The following is a 14,218-nucleotide window of genomic DNA, read 5'->3' on the forward strand; positions in this document are numbered from 1 at the left end:
AAGGGGTGTCCAAGGGCACAGACAACCTCTTGCTGGCATACTGCTGCAGTGAGCTCATGGCGCCAACGATGGGACACAGGATCGCGCTAGCACCAGGCATCCACTGAGTGGTCCACCAGGTTCTCCCCTGTTGAGAATCTATTGCAGGTTGAGTATGGCCCTCATCAGAGGCTCTACATCAGCCTAAGGCTTAGCAGGGGCCTAGTCTTGAACAGTCAAATGACTGTCAGGGGCGTAGGCTATCACTGTCTCCGCCATCTGAACTCCTGTTGTAAGATGCTCACTAGATTGTGACCCAGGGCTGGTTTACGATCAACTCCCTACCAAAGTGAGTACCTCTGCACTGGTGCAGGGTAAAGGGGAAAGATGTGACACTGCGCCTTTGGAGACTGTTGTCCTTGGAGGAGGTGTGAGGCGGTACAGAGGCAGGCTGCTCCTCAAGTGTCTGCTACAGTTTAACCCACAAAGGCGGCACATGCGCACAATTACTTGAGTGATGACAAATGGTCCGCTCCCACTTATGGGTGCAGCTGACTGTCATTGTAGCCAGAGATGATGGACAACCGCAAATCCTCCTCATTCTCCATACTAACCCCTCCAACCTCAGCATCTTATGTGGAGCATCCGCTTTGCTCCCCTGCCGGCTGTAGTGCTTTCAGCTCAGCCTCAGTCAGGGTCTAATGTCTGGTATTCTACACACCCGCACCCTGTCTTGGCCTTCTCCCTGTTGTTGTGGGCCCACTTGTCCTGCTAGCATAAGGTGAGAGCTAGTATTGCTGATTAGAACCACTTATCATCAGACTGCTCCATGAACCTGTGAAGTGAAATGTTGCTCATCTGTCCTTGCAAATGTCATGCTCTCTGAAAAGGTGAACTTAGGACTGAATGCGTGCAGTTGTTGGGCTCAAAATAGTATATTTTGAGTGAGAGGTGAGCAGGAGAGGATAAAAGGTATGGATCGAGAGACTTACCTGCAATGAGAGCAGCAGCGGAGTGACATCACGAACCACAATGTAATGCGAAATCAGGGAAAGCAGCTGATTGGTTAGTTGGATTGGTGAGTATTTCTAGTCTTTAAAGTAAAATTAAGGTCTTTAGTTTGCGTTTAGATCCCTAGTCTTTTTTTTCTCTCTTTTTCTTAAAAATAGCTTAAGTATAAGATCGATACTGGTATAAAAAATTAATTACAATAAACCGTGAAGAGTGGGGGATTCTTCAAGTGTAAACAGCAGGGATACTAGGGTAATTAATTAATAAATAAAGTACAATACTGAAGGCAGGACAGGTGATGTGTTGCTGCTGCAGCATGTGGGTGAGCTGGACACCAAGGTGATCCAGAGCGATCACATCTGTAATAAGTGTTTGTAGGAACTTCGGATCTGAGTTGAGGAGCTGGAGTCTGAGCTGCAGATGTTGCGTCACATCAGGGAGGGGGAAAGTTATCTGGATACTTTGCTCCAGGAGGCGGTCACATCCCTCAGATTAGGCAATTCAAATTTGGTCTGTGATCAGGGACAGGAGGTTGTGCAGGTGAGACAGGTATGGGGACGCAGGGGGTAGCCTACGAGAAGCCTCGGCCTCTTCAATTGGCCAACAGTTACGAGGTTCTTGCAAGCTGTGGGGATGAGAGCGGGGACTGCAGGGACGATGAGCGAACTGACCATGGCACGATGGTACGGGGAGCCATTCAAGTGTGGGGAGGAAATAGGAATGTAGTAATGGTAGGAGATAGTATAATTAGGGGGATAGATACTGTTCTCTGCAACCATGAGTGGGAATCCCAAAGGCTGTGGTGCCTGCCCGGTGCCAGGGTTAAGGACATCCCCTCAGGACTGGAGAGGAACTTGGAGTGGGAGGGGAGGGATCCAGTTTCATTGTCCACGTTGGTACCAACAACATTGGTAGGACTAGAAAGAAGATTCTGCTGAAAGAATCTGAACAGTCGGGAGCTAAATTAAAAAGCAGAACCTCCAAGGTAATAATCTTTGCATTACTACCTGAACCACGGGCAAACTGGCATAGGGTAAATAAAGTCAAGGAGTTAAATGTGTGGTTCAAAAGTTGGTGTGGGAGGAATGGGTTTCAGTTCACAGGGCACTGGCACCAGTACTGGGGTAGAAGCGAGATGTTCCAGTGGGACAGCCTTCACTTGAACCATGCTGGGACCAGTGTCCTGGCGAGTCAAACAACTAGGGCTGTAGAGATGGCTTTAAACTAAATAGAAGGGCAGGCATTCTGGAGATGGGATATAGAGGCTTACAAAGCAAAAAGATATGGCAGCATTGCCAGGCAGCTATTTAGGTAATGATAACCAGAGTATGACAGGACGGGACAGAGTGTACAAAGATAAAAAACAGCAGCAAATAGGGTCAAAGGGGCAAAAAATGGTAAAAAGGCCAAAATTAACGGCTCTTTACTTAAATGCATGTAGTATTCAGAACAAAATAAATGAATTAACGACACAAATAGAGGTTAATGGGTATGATCTTATAGCTATTTCGGAGATATGGTTACAAGGAGATCAAAGCTGGGAACTAAGTATTCAGGGGTATGTTGCTTTTCAAAAGGAAAGGTTGGTGGGGTAGCTTTTTTAGTATGAGATGGAATAAGGATGGTAGCAAAAAAGGATCTTGGATCGGAGGATATAGAAACCATATGGGTGGAGGTAAGAAATAACAAGGCGAAGAAGACACTGGTGGGAGCAGTCTATAGGCCCCCTAACAGTAACTATACTGTAGGACAGAGAATAAATCAGGAAATAATGAGGGCATGTAAAAAAGGCAGTACCTTAATCATGGGTCACTTTAATCTTCGTGTAGATTGGGATTATCAAATTGGCAGAGGTAGCCACAAGCAAGAATTCATAGAGTATATTTGGGACAGCTTCCTAGAACAATACCTTATGGATCCAACCACAGGTCAGGCTATTTTGGATCTTGTAAGGTGCAATGAAGTAGATTTAATAAATGATCTCAAAGTAAAAGATCCCCTAGGAAACAGTGACCATAATCATGCCTGACAAACCTGTTAGAATTCTTTGAGGAGGTAATGAGCAGGTTAGACAAAGGAGAGCCAATGGATGTTAACTATTTGAACTTTCAGAAGGCCTTTGACAAGGTGCCGCACAGGAGGCTGCTTAGTAAGATAAGAGCCCATGGTGTTAGAGGCAAGGTACTAGCATGGATAGAAGATGGGCTGTCTGGCAGTGGGTGGGGATAAGGGTGTCCTTCTCAGGATGGTGGCCAGTGACTAGTCAGTGTTGGGACCACAACTTTTCACTTTATACATTAATGATCTAGATGAAGGAACTGAGGGCATCCTGGCTAAGTTTGCAGATGATACAAAGATAGGTGGAGGGACAGGGAGTATTGAGGAGGCAGGGAGGCTGCAGAAGGATTTAGACAGGTTAGGAGAATGGGCAAAGAAGTGGCAGATGGAACACAATGTGGGGAAGTGTGAGGTCATGCACTTTGGTAGGAAGAATAGAGGCATAGACTATTTTCTAAATGAAGAGAGAATTCAGAAATCTGGAATACAAAGGGACTTGGGAGACTTAGTCCAGGATTCTCTTAAGGTTAACTCGCAGGTTAAGGCGGTAGTTAGGAAGGCAAATGCAATGTTGGCATTTATTTTGAGAGAACTAGAATATAAAAGCAGGGATGTGCTTCTGAGGCTTTATAAGGCTCTGGTCAGACCACATTTAGAATATTGTGAGCAATTTTGGGCCCCGTATCTCAGGAAGGATGTGCTGGCCCTGGAGAGGGTCCAGAGGAGGTTCACGAGAACGATCCCAGGAATGAAAGGCTTAACATATGAGGAACATTTGAGGACTCTGGGTCTATACTCGATGGAGTTTAGAAGGATGAGGGGGGATCTGATTGAAACTTACAGAATACTAAAAGACCTGGATAGAGTGGGCATGGGGAAGATGTTTCCATTAGTAGGAGAGACTAGGACCCGAGGGCACAGCCTCAGAGTAAAGGGGAGACCTGTTAGAACATAGATGAGGAGAAACTTCTTTAGCCAGAGAGTGGTGAATCTATGGAATTCATTGCCACAGAAGGCTGTGGAGGCCAGGTCATTGAGTGTATTTAAGAACGAGATAGATAGGTTCTTGATTGGTAAGGGGATCAAAGGTTACGGGGAGAAAGCGGGAGAATGGGGTTGAAAAACTTATCAACCATGACTGAATGGTGGAGCAGACTCGATGGGGTGAATGGCCTAATTTCTGCTCCTATGTCTTATGGTCTTATAACATGGTAGAATTTAACATTCAGCTTGAGAGTGAGAAACTTGGGTTGGAAACAATTGTGCTAAACTTAAATAAGGGTAATTACAAAGGAATGAGGGCAGAGTTGGCTGAAGTGGGTTGGGAAAGGAGTTTAGCAGAAAAGACAGTTGATGAGCAATAGCAGACATTGAAGAAAATAGTTAATGACTCACAACAAAGATATATCCCAATGAGGAAGAAGGACTCTAGGAAGGGGATAAACCAACCATGGTTAACCAAGGTAGTTAAGGATAATATCAGGATGAAAGAAAAAACATACAATGTGTCAAAGATTAGTGGTAAGCCAGAGGATTGGGAAAGTTTTAAAAAATCAACGTAAGATGACCAAAAAATAATAAAGAGGGAGAAAATAAACTTTGAGAATAAACCAGCAAGTAATACAAAAATGGACAGTAAGAACTTCTTTAAACATAGAAACAGGAAGAAGGAGGCCAAAGTGAACATAGGCCCCTTAGAGAATGAGGCTGGGGAAATAATAATGGGGAACCAGGAAATGGCAGAGGAGTTGAATAAATACTTTGCATCAGTCTTCATGGTAGAAGACACTAATAGCATTCCAAAAATACAAAATAATCAAGGGCCAAAAGGTGGGGGAAGAAATAAATACAATAACTATCACTCGAGAAAAAGTACTAGAGAAACTAACGGGGCTAAAGGCCGATAAGTCCCCTGGACCTAATGGGTTGCATCCTAGGATATTAAAGGAAGTAGCTACAGAGATAGTGGATGCACTGGTAGTAATCCTCCAAGAATCCTTAGATTCTGGAAAAGTCCCAGAGGATTGGAAAACTGCCAAAGAAACATCCTTATTCAAAAAGGGAAGGAGACAAAAAACAGATAACTATAGGCCAGTTCGCTTAACATCTGTCATTGGGAAAATGTTAGCCTATTATGAAGGATGTAATAGCAGAGCATTTAGAAATACATAATATAATCAAGCAGAGTCAGCATGGCTTCATGCAGGGGAAATCATGCCTGACAAATTTATTGAATTTTTTGAGGAGGTAACAAAAATGATAGATAAAGGGGAACCAGTAGATGTAATATTCTTGGATTTCCAAAAGGCATTCAATAAGGCACTGCACCTAAGGCTACTTAATAAGTTAGGAGCCCATGGTGTTGGGAGTAGTATATAAGCATGGATAGAGGATTGGCTAACTAATAGAAGACAGAGTAGAGAAAAGGGGGGCATTTTCAGGATGGCAACCTGTAACTAGTGGAATGCCACAGGGATCAGTGCTGGGGCCACCATTATTTACAAAATATATTAATGACTTGGATGAGGGAAGTGAATGTACTATCGTCAGGTTTGCAGATGACACAAAAATAGATGGGAAGGCAAGCGGTGAGGATGACACAGAGTGTGCAGAGGGATATAAACAGGTTAAGTAAGTGGGAAAAATTTGGCAGATGGAATATAATGAGTGAAAATATGAAGTTATGCACTTTGGCAGGAAGAATAGAGGAGCTGAATATTACTTAAATGGAGGAAGACTGCAGAAAGCTGCATCACAGTGGGATTTAGGGGTCTTCATGCATGAATCACTAAAAGCTAGCATACGGGTTCAGCAGGTAGTAGGTAAGGTGAATGAAATGTTGGCCTTTATTTCAAAGGGAATGGAGTGTAAAAATAGGTAAGTCTTGCTAAAGCTATACTAGGCACTGGTTAGACCACATCTAGAATTTTGTGAACAGTTTTGGTCCCCTTATCTAAGGTAAGATATATTGGCATTGGAGGCAGTCCAGAGAAGATTCACTAGGTTGATCCTGGGTATGGAGGGATTTTATTATGAGGAGAGGTCGAGTAGGTTGGGCCTGTACAATGGAGTTTAGAAGAATGAGAGATGACCTTTTTGAAATATATAAGATTCTTAAGGGGCTTGACTGGGTAGATGCTGAGAGGTTGTTTTCCCTTGTGGGAGAATCTAGGGCCAGAGGGCATAATCTCAGAGTAAGGGGTTGCCCATTTAAGACAGAGATGAGGAGAAATTTCTTCTTTCAGAGGGTAGTGAATCTGTGGAATTCTTTACCGCAGAGGGCTGTAGAGGTTGGGTCGTTAATTATATTCAAGACTGAGATTGATAGATTTTTAATCAGAAAGGGAATCAAGGGGTATGGGGATAAGGCAGAAAAGTGGGGTTGAAGATTAAGAGATCAGCCGTGATCTTATTGAATGGTGGAGCAGACTCTATGGGCCGAATGGTGCTCCTACGTCTTATGGTGAATGAGGCAGAAAGGAAGAAGCAGATTCATGTGACACACATGTAGCCAAGCCAATAGAGCTGGGGAAGCTGGTGAGGGGGCACAGTGTACACATCAGCATCCATTACAATTGAGAGGCTCTTCAGTACCCGCCCACCTTTGATCCACGCTTTTGTCAGTCTGTCACTCAAATTCACTCCTATGGTCTGGAGGAGGTCATTCATCCTTTTTCTACACTGTACCCAGTCCCTTGGCTGCACCCCATGGCACATCAACTCTGTGGTGACCTTCGTTCAGGCCTCCTTGGTCATCCGTATGGGCCGTCTGTCATCAGCAGGAGATGGGATTTGTTTGAAATCATTGACAGCCTGGAGGAAGGCACATAGCAACCCCTTGTTAAACCAAAGGACAATCCACTAGCTGGAATGTGACATCTCAGACCTCTTCAGTAGCCCCATTGTTCCCACAGAATGAAATTTTGGACCATCAGTGGATTTTCCTCAATGGACCTTGTGAGGTATCTCATGCTGGAAAACAAGAGATTCCCCTGCCAAAGATTTCAATTGAAAATCTTGCATTAAAAGCCTGCAAGATAAATTTGGTTTCAAAGACCAGGCTGGCTGCCCTTGAAATATGGTGCCCGCTCCCGAATGGTCATCAGATGATGTGGGCTCCCTGACATCAGACAGAATTCTCTCTCTCTCTCTCTCTCTGTTGCACCGGCCCCCCCACCGCCCCACATGTCTCCTGCCCTTCTTACCCTAGTCACACATGGAGACAAAATGGGCAAAGGAGCAGGAAGAAGAGGAGGTGAAGTGAGGTTGGAGATAGGGAATGGGAGGAGGGGGTGGTTGAAAAGTGGAGGGGGTAAGAGGGGAGAGGAAGGGAGGTGGGGATAGTTGAGAAGCAACCATTGAATGGGGGAGAAGCAACAAGTCCAGCCAGGAAAGAGCAGAGGAGGGATGGTTGCGTTTTAGAATACTATACATGCATGCATGCCAACTGGAATTTGTCATTGAAGGGTTTATATGCTTTTCTGTGAATGATGGAACAGTGTCGTCTTTATTAGAGACATTGCTGACTATCATGTATCAAGCAAGGATACTGCATTTGTGCATGTGTGCGTAGTGCTCCATCTAGTGATGATGTTGTCAATAAACACTCTCTTTGTCAGGACTTCAGGGAAACATCGCCACATAGGGATTGCAAAAACTTTTAAAGAATACCAACTTTACTAAAAGGCTGCATTCTTCAGCAGCCTCTATGTGGGAGTTGACCTTGAGTTAATGTTTGTTTTTCCCTGGCACTTGCAAAATATTCGGGTTTGTAGCAGTGTTTTAAAAAAAAAATCATTGTTTGAAATGTGTCTTTCCATCATTGTGGCAAATACAATTCGATTTGACAGGATTATTATTTTGTATTAAAAAATCCCATCTCCCTGTCTATACATAACTGTTGTTGCTTCTAAGGGTATAACAATATTACTCAAATATACAACTGGCACTGAGACATATTACAACAATAGTGGCTGTGTCTAATAGTCCTTGCATCACTCCCATTGCCATGTAATTATCAATGAAAGGAATTCCTACTGAATCGTCCAGTAAGATGCAAAACCAATCAAAAAATCCACTTCAGTATAACAGAATGGAACATCTTTTAGAGTAGAGATACAAAGACAGTGCTTTTGTTTATGAAATGTCCCCCAAAATTAAACCAAATATTACATTGCAGCTAGAAGATTATTACATTCAGAACTCTTTATGCTGCTGAATCTACAAGGATGAATTATTGTGGAATTTATTTAGGCTGAAATGTGCATGTATGAGGAGAGAATTGCATTGTGAATAATGAGTTCTTTCATCATCAAAACCCCTTGTTTCTTCTGGTTTGGCAACTCATTTTCTAAAATGAGAGTCAATACTGGCACTCACTGTACCCCCAACAGGTACAACAACAGTCTCAAGGAGAGGGGAGTGTCTTTTCCTAATGGCCATGGACAGAAAGGTCAGCATGGGGCCAAGGTGGAGAATTAAAATGAGAAGCAACCAGATGCTCGCGGTCATGCTTGCGGACTGAACAGAGGTGTTCTGCAAAGTGGTCACCCAGTCTGCATTTGGTCTCCCCAGTGTAGAGAAAACCACATCATGCAGTATACTGAATTGAAAGAAATACAAGTAAATCGCTGTTTCACTTGGAATGAGTGTTTGGAGCCTTGGATAGTGAGAAGAGTGTAGGTGGAAGAGCAGATATTGCATCTCCTATGCTTCCCTGGAAAGGCAGCAAAGCTAAGGGGTGATTAAGGAGTGGACTAGGGTGTCTCAGAGGGAATGGTCCCTGCAGAATGCTTAAAGGGGAGGGCAGGGAAGATGTGATTGCATCACACTGGAGCTGGTAGGAATGGCAGAGGATGATCCATTGAATATGGATGCTAGTGGGATGGAAGGTGAGAACAAGGGGAACCCTAACATGGTTCTGCAAGGGAGAAGAAGGGGTGACCCTTCTGTGCATGGCCTGCTGCAGTGTTCCAACTAAGCTCAATGTAAGCTCAGGAAACAACTTATCCTTCGACTCAGCACGCTACAGCCTTCTGCACTCAACATTGAGTTCATCATCTTTAGATCATAACATCTGCCTCCAGGGCCAATGAGAGAATTCATGTATGCTGGTTCTTCCACTATTTCTGGGTCCTTTATCCCTCCCCCTCCCCCTATCATTAACCACCCAAACCTCTTTTCCCCTTTCAAGTTTCACCAAACAATCACTGAAATGTCCTAGTAAAATTATATTGCTCATTGTTGGCATCTGGCTACTAATATCGTCTGATATATATGCAGCAACAATATAATATGATGATAATTTGTGTGTGCCCTATAGGTCATCCCTGAACAAATTTAATTTTAACAGAATTGTGCAATGTTGTTCATTTGACAGGAAGATATCCCATTAGTTATTTATAACACCGTGCAGTTGATAACATTGATTTTGATGATTGCCTCAGCCCTCATTAACATATTCTGCACATTGCTCCATATGCACATAGTGACAGGAAAATTCATATTTGGGGGGGAAGATTCAATACTTGCAACCTAGATAAACTAAACAAGTTCTTCCAGGGTGCACATTATTAAATAAAATTATTTCATACAGAGGGTATAATTGGATTATATTTTATCACTAATCTCACAGCGTAGAAAGATCACACCACTCCTGAGCAACAAGGTGGAATGATTGTACACATAGGTCATTACTGTCAGTGAGAAGCGTTGGGGCCCTCAGATGTCTCTGTGCAATGCAACATTTAAGAGGCCAGAGGATGAAGGCTGAATAGTTCACAATTATATGTGTTTTATTGATCAGCAAGTCTCTGCTATTTTCTGCTTCTCACTACAATATATTTTCAATATCTACTATGCAACACAACTTTATCGTGATATTCCAATACCTCAAGAAACTCATATAGAGTACAAAAATGGAGTGGGATAATAGGTAAGTAGGCAAAGTGACAGGATTGAAGACAATGGAAAAGACTCTTGAGAGTCATGTGCAGAGTAAAACAGGTTACTGATTCACTGTGAGCCCATTATGTACTCCTGTCCTGGCAACCTCTCCCACAAATCCTGCTCACAGTAAACTTACATCAGCAACAAAATAAACAGAACTGCAGCTATAATTCCACCCTCTGTTACAAGATAATTATGGATGACAAAGGCCATTTAGCCCAATTCATCTCATTCATCCCAGATACATACATATTAGGAGCAGGAGTAGGCTATTCGGCCCCTCGAGCCAGCTCCACCATTTGATAACATTGCCTATTTAATGCCAGCAACAACAACCCAAGTACTTAATTGGCTATAAAGTGATTTGAGACATCGTGAAAGGTACTGTATAAATGTAGGTTTTGTCTTTCTTTCATTATATCTGCTTGCAGTAGCAGAGTGACTGTGCGATGGTGAAATTGGAGGTCCAATGCTGATTCTCTAAGGATAATTAATCACAGAGCAATCAACTGATGCTAGGAATTCAACTCTGCAGCTAACCTCCCCCAACACCGTCCCCAACCCTCTCTAAACTCCCCCATGCCTCTAACCTCTCCCCACCCCCAATTGCCTGTCACACTCTCTAATCTCCCACTCCAATGTCCCTCTCCTCCCTCAATTTCCCCCGTTCCCTCTCCAACCTTCCCCTTCAAGCTCCACCCCACCCCCCCTAACCTCCCACTCTAACCTCCTCCCCATCCCACCACACACACACACATGCACACATTGCATCCAATTGGTTCTAAAATTGCAGGGGTTTCACTTACCATTTTTCAAGGAAGAACAGTCTCATGACAGTTGCTGCGCTGCTGTTGACCTTCGGACAGCTTCGTGATTTTTTGGCGAGCTTTCCAAAAACAAGAATGGAACCACGAAGCTGCTGGAAGATCGGAAGCAGCAGTGCAGCAGCTCAATGAAATTGACCTGACACTGACTGACCAGCTTTAAATAGATCGAAGCTCTCAGCCTGACGGTTCTGACTTTTTTAAGCTGGACTGTCAGATCTGTGGCTCTGGAAGCTCAGTCTGGATAACGGGAAACTCCATTTAAAACATGGAACGTGGTCCTCCCCGCCCCCAGCTCCAGACCCCAGTGTTTGGCAACATCTGCACCCACTTTTCCTAGGCCCTCTCTGCCTCCATCTTGTCCCATGCGGGCGTAATTTTATGTCCCTGTCGTGGCAGGGGCACGGCTGGAAAATATGTTGAGTTTTTCAAAGTCCATTAACATTAGGCAGGACCAGAAAATCCTGCTGGCAGGAGCAGCCGTAAAATTCTGCCCTGTGTGTTTTTTTTCCCTTTTTTTGTCATGCTGTGTTGGTCTTATCTCATTTCCCTTCATGTTGCATTCAGATTACGACCATGTCGTTAATTCACACCTCATTTGGACAACCTTTGTTTCTTTACTATATCCATTACCACTCTCTTTGGCTGTTGCATCATGAAATCTTATGTTATTTTAATCTGCTGTGGCCTCCTCCCTATCACAGACCTTGTTCTTTATTCTTCCAGCTCCAGCTCCCCTTCCACTGGCCTTAAAAACTCTTACTATTCACTCTCACTTCAGTTCTGATGGAAGGTCATTGACTTGAAGCGTTAACTCTGTTTCCCTCCATAGCTGCTGCCTGACCTGCTGAGTTTTCCAGCATTTTTTGCTTTTGTTCTACCTGATAAATATTATGCTGGTATTCTCAACCAGAAATAAATGCTCTAGGGAATGTCACAAGGGAATAAGCATCAAGATCATCAGACAATATAACAGTGCCTGTCACAATAAATCCTATATATCAGCTGCTCAACACTACTTTGCCCTGAACTGGATGTGTGACTTAACATAGATTTCTGGGAGACCACCATGATATATTTAATGCTAACTATGACCAAGTAATTATCCAGCTGTGGAAGATATTTTCTGTTTTGGTTTGTGCTTGGTCTTAAAAGGGTAGAGAAATATATAACACAGACTAGTACCCTGAATGATTTAGTTCCCTTTCCTCACTTACTGCCAGACTTACAGCTTCAAGTCCTATTGCAATGTCTAAGCCTTTTTCCTACCTGTCAGTAGGTTAATGAAAATAATCATCAATTTTTCAAGGACAGGATGTTGTACGCAGCCACCATCACCTAGCTTTGACAACTCCAACATTAGTGCTTCATCTGTTAATATTCTTGGCTTCACTAAACCTTCCAACCTCAAATAGAACACTCAAATCTCCATTGTTAAAGTTGCCTCCAAGCTCAGTTTCCTCTTTCATGTCCTCAGAGCCCTGAGACTGGAATTGAACTGGAAATGGCGTCCTGGTGCAGGCCTGGGTGGGCAGGGGGCCACTGTGCCTCGCTCCATCATTCCAGCATGGAGTCTCTGGGATGTGATGGCCATAGCTATGGCCATACACCATCCTGTTGAGGGATCCCCAGCTGTAGTCATGAAGGATTTTTAACTTTTTAACCATATTTCAAAGAGTGCCTTCATTTTGAAGTGCCCTCGTAGTTTCCTGCCTGCTTTGGTAGCACCCATCTCTCGAGGTGGATCTGCCGGCCAGATATCGCAGTGAGCCCTCTGATTGGACTTCACACTTCACTGATCTGCCCTTAGTTGGACAGAACTCCCAAAGGCAGCCAATTAAGAAGCAGCCTCCGGAAAGACTTTAAGTCCTGCCATGATCACTTCTGGGTTCCTGACCTGGAATTGAGCTCAATGTTGGGTTCCCAGTGATTTCGGCAAAATCCAGCCCAATGAGTCAGCAAATGGCATGGGAGAAAATAATTCTCACAGTACAAGGAGAGGCAGCAGGAGGAAGTTTAGAGGCAGGCATTTAATTTAACCTGCCTGTACCTTAAACTAGAGAAAGATTTAGTTAAAAAACTAATAGAAAACCAACTTGATTAAATGGATAAATGTTAGTTAATTAAATAAATAAATCAAGGTACTGATCACATTGCAGGTGGTGTCAGCAACAGTAGCATGTGGGAGTTTGTGTAGAGCACAGTGACTTCAGTTAACCTGATCTGTAGCAACTGTTTGCATCTTGACAAACTTCAACTCAAGAATTGTTGATCTGGAGTCCGAGATTCACTCATTATGGGACATCAGGGAGGAACAAAGTTACTTGGACACTTAATTTGAGGAGGCATGCACTGCCCCTACCCCCACCTCAACCCCAGCTTAGATTAGGTACAAATCTGGTGAGTGGTCAGAGACAGAAGGGTGTGACTGTGATTCAGGTAAGCAAGGGACCGCAGTACAGACTGCAGGAGCCTCAGTATTTGCTCTTAATCAAACAGGTACAAATTCTTGCTGCCTGCATAGATGAGGGAAGATTGTGCAGGTTGGATGAGCAAACTGTCCAGAGCACCATAACACAGGAGGCCATTCAAGTGGGTGGAGTGAAAAGGAATGTGGCAGTGATAGGGGAGAGTATAGTCAGGGAGATAGTTACTGTTCTCCCTGCAGCTGCCTGGTGCCAGGGTCAAAGACATCTCCTCACTGCTGGAGAAGAACTTAGAATGGGAGGGGAAGAATCCAATTGTTGTGATCCACATAGGAACTAATGACATAGGTAGAACTAGTAATGAAGTTCTGGTGAGAATGTTTGATGAGCTAGGGTCAAAATTAAAATGCAGCGTTTCAAGGTAACAACAACAACAACAAGCTGCATTTATATAGCACCTTTAACATAATAACACATCGCAAGGCACTTTGCAGAGCATCATAAAGGAAAATGTGGTAGTGAGCCACATACAGAGATATTAGAGCAGATGACCAAAAGTTGGTCAAAAAATAGATTTTAAGGGGTGCCTTAAAGGAAGAAAGACAGAAAGAAGAGATGGAGAGAGTGCCTTAAAGGAAGAAAGAAAGATTGAAGAGATGGAGAGGTTTCAGGAGGAAATTCCAGTACTTAGGGTTGAAGGCACAGCCACCAATGGTGGAGTAATTAAAATAGTAAAATAGTAATAGATATCCCAGAAGGTTGTGGGCTGGAAGAGTTACAGAGATAGGGAGGGGTGAGGCAATGGAGGGATTAGAAAACAAGGACAAGAATTTTAGAGCTGAAGCATTACTTAACAGGGAGCCAATGAAGGTCAACAAGCAGAGAGGTGGTGGATTATCAGAACTTGGTGCATATTAAGACGGAGCAGCTGGGTTTTGGATTACTCTAATTTTACAGAGGGCAGAATGTGGC

This window comes from Carcharodon carcharias, chromosome 9 (assembly GCF_017639515.1).
Source record: "Carcharodon carcharias isolate sCarCar2 chromosome 9, sCarCar2.pri, whole genome shotgun sequence".
In the NCBI taxonomy this organism is placed as follows: domain Eukaryota; kingdom Metazoa; phylum Chordata; class Chondrichthyes; order Lamniformes; family Lamnidae; genus Carcharodon; species Carcharodon carcharias.